Here is a 20,897-nt window from a genome sequence, read left to right as displayed (position 1 = left end):
GTTTTTTCAACGCCTGCTCAAATTGCAAGAAAAAGCTTTTGTCCGTAAGATTTTGGCAACAAACCTTTTCTTTTATTTCAGTATCTATTAAGAATTTTAATTCATTTCGGCAATTTAATATTTGTAAAATTGTAAATCATTAAAAATAATGGTTATGTTACATCAACATTTGTTTGTTTCCAAACACACGGACAAACCCCGGTCGACAGGCAACTGTTTTTGAATTCCAAACTAAACGTTTGATCAAGTCTTGCAAGATTTGATTTTAATCTCAAAATGAATTCTAAACTGAATTTTTCCATATAAAGACGCATATACTGCCACGGTATTTGGAAAATTACTGTCATTGCACATCCTTTATTACAGTTGTATAGTAAAGAAAAGCGTTGCCCTTCTAAAACACGAAATCTGTAAATATCATTTAACGTGAAAAAAATATATGTGTTATATGATATGTTATTATATATACACGGGTGTTTAACGTATGGCTTATAGTCATTTCTTTCACATGTAACACATAAAAGCCAGGACGCCAAACACAGAAGGATTCAGGTTTTCACTGATTACAGATAAAAACAACACTTTAATATGCTCAATGTGCAATACCGATAAAGATGGAAGATAAGGGAACAGGTATATATTAGCAATTAGAACTTGATTGTACTAATTTATGTTCTCTGAGTGTCAGATGTGCTGAACGAGTGGTGTGCTCCGTTGTCACGTAGTTTAAGATTTCGTAATTCAATATTGCGTACGAAAAATAATAACAGAAATAATCAAGCGAAGAAAACACTTGGTCATCCGGTTAAGGTGTCGAAGAAGTCTTAAGAAACAAAAAGACCCCGAGATCTTACTACACAATAACCAAAGCACATACTCTCTAGTAAATGGAACAATCTTGATATAGGGCAAATTAACGATGCAGCTCGTTAAATACGAAATCTTTAAGAATTTTTCCGAAAAAGAGTATAATGTCCGTTTTGCTACTTAAATTCAAAACAAAAGGAAATTGCTTGAGGCTCTTTCTGTGCATCTTAAAAACTATGACAAGTTGTTTTTATTGGAGAGCTATATCAACATAGATCATTGATGCTTCCAAGTAAGTTGAATACATTTGAATACATTTAAAATTGGTTTATATTGGTAACTATCCCCGGTAGTCATAACACTCTAATATGTTTAGTGAAGACAAAGGACAAAGAAATCGACACCGTTTGCTGATTTATTTCCTAATAAAGAAGCTTCAAGGATGGGCGTGGCTGTAATGTGGCCATGCTTTGATAAGAATGTACAGGGCGGGCCATGTTTGGATAAGATTGTACAGGGCGGTTCCCAGGGCGCGAGTTCTGCCCAGCGTCTCTGTGACCATAGAGGCGGTAACTTCCGGCGATCTTGCCCGGCTGTACTCCGCATGAGATCAGATTCTTTACAGCTGAAAATGATTAGATATGCTTTTGAATGCAAATTAATTTACTATTTTGTTAATATGAAACATGTATAAATAAAAGTTAGTATCTTAATTAAAAGATTTTTCTGCCTCCAAAAACCTTGGAGACTTTTATTTAACAGAAAGTAGTTTTAAATAATGCAGCAAACGATAGTCATACTAGTACTACTTAAAAAATTAAACTAACATGTAAGTACAAAAATAATAAAGTAGAACACAGTATGATCGCAATCCAGAAAATCCAGAATTTGGAAGGAATACCTGTGAGTGCCTTGTCGGTGGGTACATGTGAATCAAATCTGCCGATCATGGACGCAGCAAACCCCTTGCTGTTGTACTGCTCTGTGTGTGCCCCTACGTAGCTCCACCCTTGCCCCTCGTAAACGATCCCGTCTTCGCCCACCAGGAAACTGTATCCGATGTCGCTCCAGCCTGCGTATGACTTACGATTTTAATGTCTGATGGGTCTTGCAACTACTGACTACTTAGATACGATGGGTCACATACCAGACTGTATGTTTTTAAACTAAAAACAACAACAACAACAACAACAGGATAATTGTTTAAAAAGGATTGTACTCGTTCGTTTCCTTATATCTACTTATGTCAGAAAGTTTTGTTATAAATACTTTTCTTGAAGATAGTAGACAGGACTTCTTTCTAGATCGTTAAACTCTTATTAAATGTTTCAATATTACGAGTCATGCATGTGTTTGGATTAAATAAACATGTTAATATAGTTCAAATATAAATATTATATTTTTTATTTTATTTTTTATTTTGTGTATGTTCCATCTTATATAACACGGATATAAAAGACGTGTCAAGACTTTAATAATTGAAATTGTCCAGAATGGATCCAATTATGGTAAGTATCAATAGAGCTGGCTATACTCTTAAAATTGTCCAAAATGGATCCAATTTTGGTAAGTATCAATAGAGCTGGCTAGACTCTTGAAATTGTTAAGAATGGATCCAATTTTGGTAAGTATCAATAGAGCTGGCTAGACTCTTGAAATTGTCCAGAATGGATCCAATTTTGGTAAGTATCAAGAGAGCTGGCTTGACTCTTGAAATTGTCTAGAATGGATCCAATTTCGGTAAGTATCAATAGAGCTGGGTAGACTTTTGAAATTGTCCAGAATGGATCAAATTTTTGTATTTATCAATACAGATGACTAGACTCTTGAAATTGTCCCGAATGGATGCAATTTTGGTTATTATCAATAGAGCTGGCTAGACTCTTGAAAGTGTCCAGAATGGATCCAATTTTTGTAAGTATCAATAGAGCTGGCTAGACTCTTGAAATTGTCTACAATGGATCCAATTTTAGTAAGTAGCAATAGAGGTGGCTTCACTCTTGAAAAAGTCCAGAATTGATCAAACTTCGGTCAATTTCAACAGGACTGGATACACTCTTGCAAATGTCCAGAATGGATCGAGTTTTGGTCAGTATCAATAGAGCTGGGTACACACTTAAAATTCTCCAGAATGGATCCAATTTTGGTTAGTATCAATCGAGCTGGCTAGACTCTTACAATTTCCAGAATGAATCCAATTTTTAAGTATCAATAGAGCTGGCTTAACTCTTGAAGTTGTCCAGAATGGATCCAATTTCGATAAGTATCAATAGAGAATTTTATGGTCATTAGTTATTGTTTCTCTCCTTCACTTGCTAATGCTCATGTGCTATTAGCTACAAGCATGTGAATTAATATTGAATGTTTGACTTCTTGTTCCTGGTGTTGTTGAGGCATGGTCAAGGTCCTACTTCTTGTATGTTTAAATTTCTATTTGAAGTTTATTTGCTGTTTATTTTCAACTTGCAATCACAATAGTAGATGTTTCTCTTTATCCGTCCATGGTCTGTTGGCGATATTTTATGCGCATGTCCACTCTTTGATTTCTTCATTCAAGCCTCTGTGTCCACACAAACTTAAAGAAATTGTTCTAATTACTGTCCCCCTGGGCAATATTGGATGTAAACCTTCCGGCATGACCGCCTTGCTGAGCAAATTAAAACCAGAAAATCCATTACTAAGTTGCATCACTTTATAAAAAACAAAAACAAAGGGGCTCTTCAACATACATGGTGTCACACGAATAAAATACAATGGAAAGGTCAAATCTGTTCAAACCTGTCCAACATACATGAAAGTGTGGAGCAATTTTGAAGGATATTTTAATTAAACATGATACTGCTTATTAATCTACATCTCTTGGCCTTGTGGTTTCATTGAAAATGTTTTCACTTGTCACTGCTTGTTTATTTTGGTTAAACTCATAACAATTGGCTGTTAATTAAGATTGCTGAGCACCAACGTTGTTTCAGGTCAGATAATACATGTATATGATTAAAATAACATTTACAGACACCACAGTGGATAACAAGATGATGTTTTAGGCTAAATATCTAATTTATAAGTCGCATTGTTTCAGAGACGATTTTTTGCTGTTATCACTCTGGTTGACTTGCTAACATAACTAATGAATGATATGCAATGCTTTCATTTTGAAAAAAGAACAGTTCAACACCTAAGCACGGAACATTCCATGAAAGTTTTATCATGGATCTCTTAGTGTTTCAGAAGAAAATGACATTAGGTTATTTCAGTTAAAGATGTTAACACACCACAACAGAAAATTTTCTATTCACAATATCTCATAATGGAGCATCTTATTAACAGTATTTCTTAAACTACTCCAGATGAGGATTAATTTATTTATCAAGAATAATGTACAAGTCATTAATTGCAATTAACTTATCTATACAGTCTCTTGTCTTATTTTACTTATTTTCTAAATCATAAATTAATGTTAGATTTCCAAAAGTTTTAATAAATGATAATGCACATGCTGCCTATCACAACAATTCATATATTCGATTATTTTATTAAATTTCAGTACATCTGAGTTCCACACTGAGTTCCACAGGTAGTTTTAATTTAGTGGGTTTTTTATCACAGTACATGAATCCGCAGTAACAGTATTATTAACCGAACAGATCAATTTAATACAGGGAAAATACTTGTAGATTGAAGGCTAATAGACCTACTGCCAATGTATACATTTTGGGCTGAATTAACTATGATACCTTATCTGATAACAGTTCATATTAATCTATTTTTTTAACTCTAAATTTCCAAATTTTTGGAGTTAACAACACATCTTTCACAACGTCACTGGAATATTGACTGAAAGCTGTCACCAAGATACATGTACTGTTTTTTTTTCTTATCACCCTACTGAAGTATGATTTCATTTAAAGCCACACACCTTGAAATGAAGTACATGTTAATCAGTGTAGCCCTTTTGTTGACAGTGTTTAGCAAAATATTCGCGCCTTAAGTTAAGAAAATTGTTTAAGTAACACTTTCATTTAAAGGTTAAATGTAATCGGTAGATTATGCTAATTATTTGGACTAAATTATGCTATACTTTTTTATTTTCTAGTTCAGGCTCCAATGCGGATAACACGTGTTACTCGCGTTACTTTCCGAGCGTTGTACATACATTCACAATGCTTGACAAGCCGATAATACATTACTGTTCTATTTTTAAGTATATGTTATTATGACATCGTGTTATATTATATGTAATTATTACATCATTGCCTATATATTAAAGCCATTAAACATTGTGTTTGTTTTGCTGAAAAAAAACACGAGTATATCAACGTAGCACTTAGCGTTCGCAGAGGTCAATAAATTTGATGATGATGTATAATTTAAATGCATTTCTCTGGGTTTTCACGCCGAAAACAAAAAAAACTCAACATTTGAGTATTTATTAAGTACTGTCCAGCGGGTGATAGTGTTTGTTCTAGTGTCTTATTGGCACTCTGTGTACGTGTTCAAACTGTGAAAAGATGTGACAATCACAGAAACAACAGGATGGCGCTGCCTATTAATTGCGAGATCGGATCAAAGGGCATTGACACAAAATAACAGTTTGCATATATTTTTCTTCTATGTTTTACTTCTATCAGTAACGATACGGATACGGCGTGTTTGATCTGAAATGACTTTAAAAGAAATATCAAATTGTTGGCAATATAATTTTTTTTTTAAATACCAAAGAAACATTTAACCAAAATCAACAGAATGTTTTCTGCGCTACACAGTTTGTATATAAAATCAATACTTGCACGCTCGTATACCTTGACCTTGTACATTGCCGCATAATTTTCGTGCTCTTTTGTCGGGAAATATACATGATGACTATATTGGAAGCATTTGTAAACGTCGTGTTAACATTAAAACATCGGAAGTGTGTTTCGGATTATAAATTATTATTCTCATTTGGGAATTTAACGGAACATTTATACTTATTGTATATTTGTTTTAAATTAAATATTATTTTGTTACAACGCTTTACGTGTCGAAAAAATGTTTTGATAATATTATGCATTAATAGCACAATTTCCAGGAGGAAAACGTTTTTTTACATGAAGGCGTATGACGCAAAAAAACATTTTTTGTAAGAATGTATTGCCTTCAATCTAAATTTAAATACGCTCGTCCAATAAAAGCTGTGTCCCACATTATGCACTGTATTCTTTACACGTCTGAAAATGGCGTAGTCACAAGGTTGTGTTAATGAAATTCTCAAACATATTTACCGACATCAATGTTTAAGTTTAATTTTTTCGTAAGTGATGTTGTAAGTATGTTGGATTATTTGATAATTGTGAACATTAGAAACGCGTTACATGTATGTATACAGTTATCGATAAGATTCGGTTGTTGTATATGCATGAATTTGCGAATCATCGATGTCACCGATATCCTCTGCGATCACGGCGAATCACCGCAAAATTGAGGGGAATCAGGGCTAAGATTATCTTGCTCTCGCGCGACGGCGGAGTGACGAATCACTGAAATCGCGGTGATTTTCCACTCAAAAAGCAAACTGTCCGTCTTGACTCCGCAAATTAGGCAACAATCACGGGTCGCGTAGTGTAGAAGTCACATTTTTGGCCCAATTTTCATGAAATTTGCTCAGAACATTTGTTTCGTTGATACGAGAGTTGAGTTAAAAAATGGTTCCGGTCAGTTGAATAACATGGCTGCTGGGAGGGGGGCAATTTTCTCATTATGCCCCCCCCCCCCCCTTTCGAAGAAGAGGGGGTTTATTGTTTTTGCTCATGTCGGTCCGTCCACCATATGGTTTCCGGATGATAACTCAAGAGCGCTTATGCCAAGGATCATAAAACTGCATAGGTACATTGATTATGACTCGCAGATGACCCCTATTGATTTTCAGGTCACTAGGTCAAAGGTCAAGGTCACGATGACCCGAAATAGTAAAATGGTTTCTGGATGATAACTCAAGAACACTTACGCTTAGGATCATGAAACTTCATAGGTATATTGATCATGACAGGCAGATGACCTCTACGTAAATCGCTTAAAAAGGTGAACCATGGCGGTTACCGGTCCCGACCATTTTCAAATTCGTCCGAGATATCAATAAAACCAATGTTTTGACCAACTTTCATGATGATTGGGCAAAATTTGTGACTTCTAGAGTGTTTACAAGGTTTCTCTATAGCCAAATAGGGAAAACGGCCACTATATACATATAGAGAAAAATGCCCCGCCCACTGGCGGTCATGTTTTTTCACCGATCTGGACCTTTTCATGATGATTGGGCAAAAATTGTGACTTCTATAGTGTTTACAAGGTTTTTCTTTTTTTTTTACGTAGTGACCTAGTTTTTGACCCGGCACAACCCAGTTTCGAACTCGGCCGAGATTTCGTTGGGACAAAGCTTCTGACCAAGTTTTGATGAAGATGGGACAATAAATGTGGCCTCTAGAGTGTTTACGAGCAAATGTTAATGGACGGACGGACGGACGGACATACGACGGACAAAGACCTGTCACAAAAGCTCACCTGAGCAATCAGGTGAGCTAAAAAAATAAAGAATTCCATAATTATATAATTTACGTAGAAAACATTTAACGTATTTAGCGGTTATCTGTTAATTAAAACCACGTCATTCAGAATGATTCCGTATGAGGATTTGATGTTACGGCAATGCACAAACGACAAAATAAAAACGAGAAATTACGTTTGACACCAACGGAGGTAAATAATGTTTTCAAATAATAATAATAAAACAATATGTATATAGATATATGTGTGTTAAAATGTTAAATATGTGTCACGCATACTCACTAGTAACGAGTTTTCAAAATACATGAATACACAGTTCAATTCGCATCATGTAAAGTTGTGTTTTTCAGTTGTATGTTAATATTCCTCAATAGTGTCATTCTCTGTACAAAACCCATCAAAATTAAAATTACATGTTAACACCATCATGCACTTCGCTTATAATAGGGCTTTGAAGAACGTACTTTTTAATGCATCCCTTACACTTTCTATCACTCATTTTTATCACACGAGCGTACTCATGCCATTGATAATTTTTATTTTATAATTAGATGTATTGTTATTGTAATTTATTGAAGCTTTTATGCAAAAACTAATTCGGCTAATGCATAGAGCTCTTTGTTGTGTCAAATTGTCGGTCTTTCAGTCTTCAGACAATCTTTACTTTGATTCTAATGACGCGTTGTTTTAAGATGCAAATAAATGTATTAATATATTCTTTTTGCACTAAATATTATATTTTTGAAATATTATTTAGGTGTTGTTTTTTCGGAGCTTCTTTTTGATTTATTTACTAAACAAGTGTCGTTATCCATATGTTTTGCGCTACTGTAACCCATGCTTTTGCCTACCTGAACCTTGGGTGTCATCTGAAATTTTGCATATGATAAAAGTTAGAGACTCCTATCTGTATAAGTTTAGAAAACAAGGATGCCATGATGACTATTCGATGTATTGTAATTTTAGAAATATTGTACAAAGGGAAGTTATCTCTTCCAAATCAACATACTTTTCAGATCAGATTGCTGAAAACAGAAATAACCCTGGAAGTTTATGGAAACAACTGAAACAGCTTGGTTATAAATCTCTTAAATCTGTAAATGAAAATATTGTATTAAATATTGATGGTGAAAACTGTTTCAGCCCTAAGAAAGTTGTCTCTCATTTTAACAACTTTTTTACCTCTGTAGCATCAAAGCTTGTTGAAAAGTTACCATCCCCTACCAAAATGTTTGATTTAAACTCCTCTGCTCGCTAGACTTTTATAGAAAAAGAAATGTTAGTAATAGTACATTTGTCTTAAGGCATGTGTCTGAATCTTTTGTCTTCAAAGAACTTAAAAATCTAAAAACTTCCAAAAGTACTGGTTTAGATGAAATTCCTGCCAGATTTGTGAAGCATTCTGCTAGTTTTCTAAAACTACCTGTTCCATTTCGTATCAATATGTCTATTTCTGAAAATTGTGATCCTGATGATATGAAAGAAGCTAGAGTGAAACCATTGTTTAAGAAAGGTAGTAATCTTGATGTTGGAAACTATAGACCTGTTAGTATCTTAAGTATCATATCCAAAATCTTAGAGAGAGCAGTTTATACACAACGGGAGAAATATTTACTAGATAATAATTTATTGTATGAACTCCAGTCTGGGTTTAGAAACTCATATTCAACTGATACCTGTTTAGTTCACTTAATGGATCATATTAGAAATAATAATTCTAAAGGACTCTATACTGGCATGGTAATGTTAGACCTGCAGAAAGCGTTCGATACAGTGGATCATAATATACTATGTGGTAAATTAAAATTGATGGGTATGGATAATACTGATTGGATAATGTCTTAATTATCTGGTAGAAAACAAACTGTATTTGTCAACAACATCTTCTCAGATTTTAAACCTGTGACTTGTGGGGTACCCCAAGGTAGTATTTTGGGACCCCTTCTATTTATATGCTATGTAAATGACATGTCTATAAGTATTGATCCCGACTGTAAATTGATCCTTTATGCTGATGATAGCGCTATTCTGTATGCACACAATGATCCACATGTTATATCTGAAAAATTAAGCAGGGTCATGGATTCATGTTCAAACTGGTTAGTTGACAATAAATTATCCCTTCATTTGGGGAAGACTGAATGTATTGTATATGGATCAAAGAGAAATTTAAAAAAAAAATAAAAAAATAATATTGAATGTAATGGGCATAAAATCGAACCCTCAACTGCTGTTAAATATCTTGGTGTTAGTATTGATAACACATTATCTGGTGAAAACATTGTAAACAACATTGTTAGCAAAGTAAACTCTCGTCTTAAACTTATGTATAGAAATGCTAAGTCTTTAGATACAAGGACTAGAAAATACTTATGTTCTGCCTTGATTCAGTGTCACATTGACTATGCTTGTTCCTCTTGGTATCCAAGTTTAAATAAAGGTTTAAAAGACAAATTACAGATATGTCAAAATAAAATTGTCAGATTTATCTATGGACTGGGTCCTTGAGAAAGTATTAATCAATGTCACCTGTCAGATATTTCATTACTTAATGTTGAGAATAGAAATAAACAATTAAGATTGAATCATGTTCTGGAAATTGTTAAAGACAAGTGTCCATCATACTTGAAAGAAAAATTTTTATATGTGAAAGATACCCATTCATATTCAACAATGACAAACACATACAATTTTAGAGTGCCCATATGCTATGGTAAAGGAAATATTACTTTTTACTACTGTGCAATTAGCGATTGGAATGCTTTGCCAGATACAATAAAGAAAATTGATAATAAACACCAGTTCAAATTAGCTGTTAAGAACCATCTATTGTGCTTAGCTAAAACACTTTAATTGTTCTTTTATAATATGTGTGTACAAGTCATCATGGCAAATATATTATAGAAACATGATTGTAACAACTTACAGGTAAACTCAAATTATCAGGGGCTTATTGTTCATATTGTGTAACTTTCTCACAGGATTATATCATAGTAAGTATAACCTAAACTGGACCCCATTGGAAATAAGATTTCGAGCTTTCATGGGCAATCCTAGGTTTTTACATTATGTTATCCAAGTTAATTCTTTTTACATACTAAGTTTTCCCTAAAGTTGTGAATTTGTTTATATAATATATCAAATCACTTGTCTGTGCTAAAAATCTGTGTTAACAAATATATGTGACATGTTTCACTGTGATAATCAAGCAATATATTATATTCCAGTATAGTCACATTAAATCATATTTTAATTGTGAGGCAGTTGCAGATCTGTTCCCTTCAAATCTAATTTGAGGTGATACGCTTCCTTAAGACTATTTTATATTGTTTCACTTTTGTGTTCATTTTCTTGGTCAAATCATATTTTATATTATTTTATGGCAGTTTTTATACCATAGGTTTTGATCAGCAGCAATCTCACAAATGCCTTTAGTTAAAATTGTTATGTAATTTTGAAAGATAACTTGTATATTATGTGTTTTAAAACCTGAATAAAAATCAATCAAAAATCAATCAATCACCGGTGCATTGCGCATGCGCGAAAATCCGGAATCAAAACAATAACAATGAACTGCTGTATATGTTAATTGTATACGTCCATTTTGACAAATGCGATTATTTTTAAGTTTTTAACTACAAAAACTACGGACTTCTACCTTGTAACCACCCATATATATTCTAATTTGCATAAATAAAATATGATTCTTATTAATAATTAAATTTACTATGTCAAATAAGTTGTGTGGCTATAAGTAATTAACTGCAGACTCAGTCACTCTGCTTGTGTATATTTACAAATGCCAATATGGGGGTACGCGTGTGACCGTGCAAAACATAGCTTTACCTTTTAACATACAGGCCTTTAGCAAATATCATTGTCCTGGCCTCTTATGTTTACATGCTTTTCTTCACTAGTTTTAAGGCTCATTCTTAATCTATTGAGCCTTATAAAAAACACAATATTACTTTATTTGTATTTAACAATGTTCTTATAACATGTAGGTTCCCCGCAAGTTGATGAAGAAGAATTCCTTTTCATTGGACGATCATCATCTGGCATAAGAGACATATCACCATTCAAAAGCCATTTTAAAACCAATCGAGGTGAGAAAAATTGTGTTCAGTAAGTGGGATACATTCAGCAATTTTTGTTCTGAAATGTGTCTGTTTTTCTGGGAAATTTTGATAATTCTTTTAGTAACTGGTCTGCATGTACTTGCTGACTTGAATTATTTTGAGATGGAAATATAAGTTTTACTTATTGCCCATGTTTTCCCAAGGCATACAAGGATTATACAACTTTTGAGATTTTTTTCTACAATTGTTTTTACATAGTTGCTTTTCAGGCAAGTTGCAAGTAGCCTTTTAAAAAATTGAAGACACTATAAATCTGTGAAATTGTGCCACCCTTGTATAATTAACGAGCTTATAATGAGAAAAAGACAAGACAGGACAGGACATTTAAATAAATTTAATTAATTTACAAAATACTACTTTGGCGCATTTTCAAATTATGTAATTCTTTCACTAAAATTTAGTCACTTCATGAATTTAAAAGGTTTTATTTGATGAATAATGAAAAAAAATGTCATAACTTATTTGAAGCTTATGGTGAGTTAAGATATTAAGACTCTATATGCCCATATGCTTTGAACAGTTCCATAACTTTACATCTCTTTGATTGCATTTTCTCTGATTAAGCTTTGTGGGCTGGGGTAAATGATTTGGCACTTGTTGGTTGGAAAGTTGCTTTGTAGACCATTTTGTTGTGGCAGAATATCTTGAGAGAAACTTTAAGTTGATGTACACAGGCCCTCAGCATTTATTTTATGACGCCCCGGTCCTTGACAGTGTGGGTATTGCAAAGGTTAGCTCCCCTCTGCTGCCCCAACCTCCGTCTCCACATTTTAAGCTCGACTATTTAATATGGAATATATATAGTGGAGCTATCCTACTCACCCTGGCGTCTGCATGAGCGTCGGAATGTTAAAGTGTGCGTACCACCTCAAATATTTTCTATGTCCTTTGACCTATTGCTTTTATATTTTGCATACTCCTTAACCAACATGACCTCAATCTATAAACAAGAGCAGACAACTATATCAAGCTTTTTGTAAAAATGATGGCCCTTTTTTCACTTAGAATATGCATATATTATTGAAAAATCTACGTTAAAGATTGCGTACCACATCAAATATTTTCTATGTCTCTTGACATAATGCTTTCATATTTTGTATACTTATTGACCAAAATAACCCCAATCTATAAACAAGAGCAGACACGTGTTAATAGCATTTTGTAAGAATTATGACCCACTTTCCACTAGAGTATGCATATTATTGATAACTCTATGTTAAAGTTTGTGTACCACCTGTAATATTGTCTATGTGCCTTGACATATTGCTTTCATATTTTGCATACATCTATACCAACATGACCCCAATCAATACACAAGAGCAGACAATTGTAACAAGCATGTTGTACGAATTATGGCCCTTTTTATACTTAGAAAATTGCAAATTTGGTAAAGTTTTGTGTATAGGTTCTTTTTATTCCTAAAGTATCAAAGCTTTTGCTTTCATACTTGCAACACATACTAACAATACTAAGGGAATGTGCAGGTAAAGTAATGTAAATCTGACTGGCATTTTGAATGATTTATGGCCCCTTCCAAAATTAGAAAAATGAAAATTTGGAAAAGTTTTGTGTTTTTGTCCACTTAACTCCCAAGTATCCTAGCTATTGCTTTCAGAATAGCGTCTTTATTTATCAGATGCAAAAACATGGATTATCTGTATTTATGAAAGTAATCAAAGAAGAAAGGGTGGCTCTGAAAGGAATGTGTGAATACATCCTCCGTATTTTGTATGGTAAATAATAATTGTCATGTACCAATAATGTTAAAGGGACTTGCTCACATTTTTTAGATTATAAAATTAAATTTATTGTCATATATTCTAAAAAGCATTAATTCTTTTTCACAACTTCGAAAATCTGTGAACATGTCCCTTTTAATCGTCATCTTTTGTTATGTTTGGTCATTGTACAGTCAATTCAAAGTGAAGGTTAACTTGATTAAACTTGGTCAGAGTGCTTATCTTGACAATATCTAGGCGAGGTTCTTACTTTGGAAAAGTCAGGGATCAATACATTTAAGAAGGTTAACAGGTCAAAAAGAAATCATATTCATTACTTTAAATTGTTGATGATTTGGCGGAAGATTTATCTTGACCATATCTTGCCCAATTAAAGTTGCTCTTCCAATTGGGTGGATTATTAGGTCATGAGATCAAATCAGAAAAATAATGTGTATTAACATTCTGAATGCTCATTTGATAACTTATTTATGATGCAATTTTTTATGTTCCATGATTTCTAGTCTATCTGCAGGTAAAAAGATGCCCAATTTGCAAAGTTTTTGCCCCATTGAAGAAAAATTTAGTTGAAAAGAAAGTCAGTCTTCAAGATTTCAACATATTATATTATCCCTGTCAAAGCTCTGAGTTGCAGTGTTTTGATCATATACAACAAATATGAACATGGTCACTTGAAGCAAGTTTGAGTACAAGGTCTTATATTAGTGAATGTTTAAATGTGATTAAGCTTTTTTGGGCAGGCATGTTCCTGTTGTAATTCTTTTACCGCAAAGCAGTTAAGGAAATAATCAGAATGACTTTCGTCCACATGTAAATCAGAATGTCTGTAACACCTTCATAACCACTTTGTTCATGAAACTTGTCAAAAATGTTGATCACATTGAGACCATGTGCAGAATGCATGAATTAGTCATGGCGGCTCAAGGTATGATATTTTTGAGGTCAAAGGTTTAAGTCTTAACTTTTTTGTTTACTCTTTTTCTCCTTTTCCCCTTTGTAGGATTAAAAAAAAGTTTAGATTTACTGTTCGGTATTTGAGACCATTTAAAAGACATGAGTGTCACATAAGACCCGCCTATACTCTATGAAGGATTTTTATGAAACTTGGTTACAATCTTAAGGTGGTTAATTTTTTCTTCAGATGAATGAGTTTTTAAGCTTTCTCAAAGTAAAGGCTATGTTTAAAGCCTGTTTTTGTGTGTCTGGTCCATAATTATCTACTTTTCTTATTGAAGGCTTTAAAAAAACTTGACACCAATGTTTAGGGCATAGAGACAAAACATGAGCCAGTTACGTGGACTCAAGGTCAAGGTGAGTAAGTAAAACATTTGAGCATTTTTACTTATCTGGTCCAGGTCTCCTTATACCCATTGAAGGATTTACACTACATTCTTAAACAAGTTACAATTTTGTCTTTGTAGATGCTACTGAAGGGGAACCTTTGGAAGAGAGCACTTCTCATTTGGAAGAAAATGGCTACTTCCAACCAGTTGTATTGGATATATTGGTTAAACAGTACCTCCCATTAGTTTGCCTTTGGAGTGGACTGATGCTAAATGTAGATGGACAGAGTACCACTAAGTCATCAGGGGAGACCAGTGCAATCACCAGAGACTCTAATGCAATCGTTGAGAGTTGGTTCAACATTGTAAAATCAAACCTACTTTGTAAAAAGGTGGTGTAAGAGTTGGCCAGTTTGTGAAACTGGTTTTCACTGATGTCCAAGGCAGATTAAGAGAATATGCAGGGGACTCAGAACTGGACGGGTTGAAGACCACTAATGAAGGGGTTGCAGATGCTAGAGAAAGTTGGTCTAAAAAAAGAAAGAAAGCCAAAAAAGGACCACGCTTCTATGCTGCAAATGCAACAGCTGTTCCCAAACAACCTAAAGAAAGCAAAAGTGGTGCTCAAATTAAAACATCCACTCCAACAGAAGCTGAATGTCCATATAAAATCGAAGCAACGAATTTAAAACTTGGTGCCGAAGAAATTCCAGAAAAAGTTATCGAGAAAAACATTGGTGATTGCTTTACACTTTACAATTATCTCTACACCAAAGAAAAAAGCAAGGAAGAAACAAAATGAGTTATCTGAAGGTAATAGCACCCAAGACATTGCAACTTCTAAGAAGAAATCAAGAAAAAAACTTAATGAGATATCTGAAGATAATGGCACAAAAGACATTGCAGCTTCTAAGAAGAAATCAAAGAAGTAACAAAATAAGATTTCTAAAGATAATGGCACCCAAGACATTGCAACTTCTAAGACCAAACCAAGAAGCAATGCAGCAAACAAGGACGAATGTCTTCCAGTTGATAAGAAAAGAAGACGTTCCCAGAAACCTGGAACACGCTTGGGAAAGTGTGTTTTACCTCCCGGATTAAAGAACACACAGAATACATGCTGGATGATTTGCACTGTGCAGGCATTTGCTTCATTTGAAGGATTTACCCTCAAATGTAAGAAATCTTTTTTTAGTCAAAGACTTTAGCTCTTAATTGTCCTTAAGATTTGTAGGAAGAAGTATTATTTGGTAAGTGGTTGATGCATACTGTTATCAAATAATCATGATGAATAAACGCACCAGTTGATGAGGACAATAGACATTATTCATTTATACTGATACATGTATATACCTGGGAAATGCTGGAAATGTCTTATGTCGTAAGAAATATAAAGAGTTTAGTTAGATCTATAAAACTTGTCATAAATACATCACTGTGATCATTCAATGTCTTTTTATTTTGTCAGTGATAAATGATTGTCACGAGTGTATGTGCCTTTGTTTGCAAGGATTGATTACTTATTTATTTGATGTGAACATTGTTTTAAACGTGCCACAAGTAAATTATTAAACTGGTATTTGTTTTTAGCTCACCTGAGCACAACGTGCTCGTGGTGAGCTTTTGTGATCGCCTTTTGTCCGCTGTCCGTCGTGCGTCGTCCGTTGTGCGGCGTCAACATTTGCCTTGTTCACTCTCTAGAGGACACATTTATTGTCTAATCTTCATGAAGCTTTGTTAGAAGATTCATCCCAATAATATTTTGGACGAGTTTGAAAATGATGCCATTTGGTTGAAAAACATGGCCGTCTGGGGGCGGGGCATTTTTCCTTATATGGCTATAGTAAAACCTTGTAAACACTCTAGAGGCCACATTTATCTTCCGATCTTAATGAAACTTGGTAAGAATATTAGTCCCAATAATATCTTGTCATCCCAGGTGAGCGACTTTGGGCCTTTCAGGCCCTCTTGTTTTTTAAATGTGTCCTAGTAGGTGGTTAGAGAGTTAAGGTTAGGCTGCATGCATAAACATTTTTTTGCAATCAAATATTTTGTCCCTTATTCAAAGGTTATGTTAACAACAAGAGGTTCTATACCATAATATAGCAGAAAGCTGGCAATAAGTTGATATTACCTTCAAGTGTATGATAACCTGACTCAAAGTGGTCTGCTATAAATTATAACATGTAAACATTTGATGAAGACCTTTGCAAATTATGTAACTTTCTTATTGTTTCATTTATTATGGGATGTTTTTATTTTCAGCATCTGACCCACTGTGTAGAGAGTTGCAACTTGTCATGGAGCGAATTCGAGATAAAGATGGAAACACTGAATTGAAGGATGTGAAGGTTTTCTTTATATTTAATTGAGTACTATTTTCAGTAATTTCAGCAAGAAGTTATAAAACACAGACTGTTACTAAGTGTTGTAGACTGAAAAATTGTATCTTCAGAACAATAATGCATGAAATATTCTATTTATTTTAAATATTTCAACATAAAAATACATATTACCGAATTGGCAATGCAACCAACTTTTTATTTTCTCAGAACATTATTGTTGGGCCAAGGCAGAAAGCTTGCTTATGCATTTAAAAATGGTTGAGTTGATGTGCCTTGACTTCGTCATGTAACAAGCAATTAAAACGCTCACCACTAAATTATTCAAATACAGAAGCCAAGGTTCCAGGTGATAATTTGTCAACCTTCCATAAACTTCTAGGTCTATCTTTTTATCAAAGTTAAATTTTAGCATGTATTACCTATCTAGACTTTAAAGGAATCTTTTCACGCTTTGGTAAATTGACAAAATTGAAAAAAGTAGTTTCAGATTCGCAAATTTTCGTTTTAGTTATGATATTTGTGAGGAAACAGTAATACTGAGCATTTACCTTGGTCTAATATAGCCATTATATGCATCTTTTGACGATTTTAAAACCTAAAATTAATAAAGCGTTGCAACGCGAAACGATTGAATAATTTGGAGAGATCTGTTTTTGTCCATAAATTTTGTGAAACTACGAAGATTGCTTATATAAGGTATAACATACGCCAGCTATGTGTACTTGGCAGAATAGCTCAGTAGGCTTAAGCATTTTTACTTCAGGACTCCGGATGTTCAGTCCTTTAAAAAAAAAAAAATATATTGAAATAACAAATGACTCACCATCTCTATTAGTGACTCTTAAAATTGTTGATCTTCATTGCCCTTTTTAAAAAATTATTTGCTCAATTCATTAAACCCCACCTCAATTTTTATAAAATACTCTTTTATTTTAGAAAGTGTTGCTGATGAATTCAAAACAAGATTTTCCTCTTGGTCGGCAGCACGATGCAGCAGATTTTGTCACATGGCTACTGAGTTTAGAACCTCACCCAGGTCCATTTTATGTAGAAATGTCGCATATTCGAGAATGCATGGAATGCAAAGAGGTAATACATTTCCTTACATAAACTTGCTGAATATTATGGCGCACATTATATAATTTATTTTAAGAATACTACACTGTTTATAACATTATTCATCCAATTATTTGTGCATACCGGTATTTAAGGTAGCTTCTTAAACTTTAGGCAAATTTCATTTTTTTTTAGATTTAGTATTATTATGGTTTGAGCAGCTGCATTTCAACATGTTAAGTGTCAACTTGGTTGGAAAAAACATTTTGTGTATCCATTGATTCGATTACTCATGAAATAAACACAGACTGACATCATGTCATTCTTTAAAAAAGTACATCAATACATGTAATGCTGTTTTATATGTCAGCAATGTGTTAATAGTGCTTATGCACGTTTTGTTTTTAGTGCTGTTTCTTACATGTACCCTTAAACGAGCTATGTATAAAACACCCATATATATCATACATTTATTATTATAATTAGATAATATTTGTTTGATTTTATGTGTAACTTTTTAAAAATATTGATGAATGAGAGTTTTTTTTATTTAGTTCCAGGTATTAAGTCAATAGCAAAAAGTAGTAAGGAGTATAGGCAGTATTAATACTCTTCAACTGGAGATATCATGTAAATTAAATACAGATTAATTTAAGTAAACATAAGTATATATTGTAAACATTGGATGGCTCGAATTCCGGATGGCTTGACCTTTGCTGTCAGTCATGGCGAGTTTGAGCTATCAGGTTTCGACTGTATTGAGTTATAATTCTTGCTGCTGCCTAACTGCTGGGTTTTGCTATTTAGAAGTATTAAATTAAAGGAAGTTGATGAAAGGTAGATATAACAAACATATTTTATTTGTGTAACATTGAAGTTGAATGAACTGACTTAGTAAATTTTCATTAATAACGAGTCTCTTTGTTTTGTGCAAAAGTTGTGTATAGTCAACCGGCTATATTGACAAATTTTAAATAGTCGCATGATTTTGGCCAATTGTGGCAGTGAATCTCAAATGATGAACTCCAAGGATATTGTTATGTTACTTAAGTTTTTTTATGTAATCAAACAAACATGACATCATATGCAGCCATACAATTTTTTCTCAGAATTGATATTTTCTGCATTTCCTAAAATTAACTTACATTAAAATCAGTCAGACATTTATTTTATCTATAACGTAGTTAAACCTTTTGACTGTATTAAATTTGCTCTGCCTTTTTTCAGATCCATAGGATGAATGAGGAAACCAACATGTTGCTGTTCGAAATGCCTCAAAGAAGTTTGTTGACAGTTTCATTATGCATTCAAGAATTCTGCAAAACACAAATTCTGGGCAGAGATGACTTAGTGTAAGTTTTAAGCCAATAGATTTATGTTTTTGATATCAATTTGTACAAATTATGCTCCTAGAATCAAAAATGGCCACACCCTATAGGTCACATGCTATATTTAGACCTTTATAAGTTTTTATAAGATTAAAATATAAGAAACCACATATTGTGAATTGTAAAAGCTCCGAGCTAAAATTACTCAAGTATCACAATTTTAATTTGGGTGAGTGATTACGGCCAACTTGGCTTTCTTATTATAGTTATGATCACCATGTTTGTCTTTCAGGCTTTGCACTTCTTGCAACAATCTTACATGGTCAATCATGAGTTATGAGTTTGAGGCAGTTAACTCTCCATTCATCATGGTTCAGATGAAAAGATTCCAGAGGCTTGGAGATAGACATTCTAAAGTTCTTAGTCGCGTGAACTTAGAAAGGTACACATTTGTTATATATTACGAAATGGATTTTATATTCTCAGGTTTTTCACTATCAAATAACATACATTATTTACAATTAATTATTCAAACTTCGCAAACAAAGTTTGGAAGTGGGTATATTGGGGTCACTCTGTGCAAATATCAACATTTTCCAAGGGATTGAGCTGAAATACTAGTATGTCATCACCATGAATTATAACTTTTATAAATACAGTTTCCATGTGTTTAATCATGGCTGCTTTTGTTTTGACAAAGAGGTGTGGGTGTATAAATAGTTATATTAGTGTTAAAGCTTTAGTTGTAAAATTTTTAAATGTATTGATATCTATGAGGAGAATGGCCATGCTTAAGATTAATAATCCAATACATTCTTACAAATGAGTTATTTCCATAAATGTTTTTGTATAATCTAACTTTTCAAGTCTATATCTCAGATATGATACGATATTTCAACATGAAACTTCACGCGTGTCAACAGATCAATGAAAAGAAGTGCAATGCACAAGAACCATAACCCTACACTCCTATAAGATCTATTGCACTTAATTGTTTTTGTATAACTTACTTTTCAAAGCTATATCTCAGATTTGATACAAAATTTTAACATGAAACTTCATTCGTGTCTAGAGATTAATGAACAGAAGTGCAATGCTCAAGCACTACAACTCTACACTCATTTAAGAATTATTATCCTTAATTGTGTTTGTATAATCTCAATTTTCAAGGTTATATCTCAGATATGAAACGATATTTCAACATGAAACTTAATGGTTTTGTAGAGATCAATGAAAGAAGGGCCATGCACAAGAACCATAACCCAACACTTTCTCAAATAAGAGTTATTGCTTGTTGATTTTGTATGATGTAACATTTTTGCCATATCTCAGATTTGATACAATTTTTCAAATTAAGACTTCATGGATGTGTAGATAACACTGTAGAGCATTGCTTTTCATCAAACAATTAACCTACCCTTCATTTTGTTTAATTATATTGTACATCATGGGATTTGCACCCCTCCATAGACAAGATTTATTTGCCAGGGGATAACAATTCAATGAATTTGCTATTATCATTTGGTTTACAAACCCACCAGTTGAAAAATGCATCAAACATGCCTTGAGGATATGCAGTTAGCAGTTTCTTAATGGGTTCTTTACTAACAAAACTTTTCAAATTATTTCACTTATAGAATAACGTGTGTTTTTATGCCCC

General features: G+C 33.3%; 1 pseudogene; it reads right to left on the bottom strand.

Annotated features, from left to right (window-relative positions):
• Positions 1-1,243: 1,243 nt before the first annotated feature.
• Positions 1,244-4,418, bottom strand: LOC127871238 (peptidoglycan-recognition protein SC2-like; annotated as a pseudogene).
• Between the last annotated feature and the right edge of the window lie 16,479 nt (positions 4,419-20,897).

Source organism: Dreissena polymorpha, chromosome 3, assembly GCF_020536995.1.
Source record: "Dreissena polymorpha isolate Duluth1 chromosome 3, UMN_Dpol_1.0, whole genome shotgun sequence".
Lineage (NCBI taxonomy): Eukaryota > Metazoa > Mollusca > Bivalvia > Myida > Dreissenidae > Dreissena > Dreissena polymorpha.
This window is presented reverse-complemented; position numbering and strand designations above follow the sequence as displayed.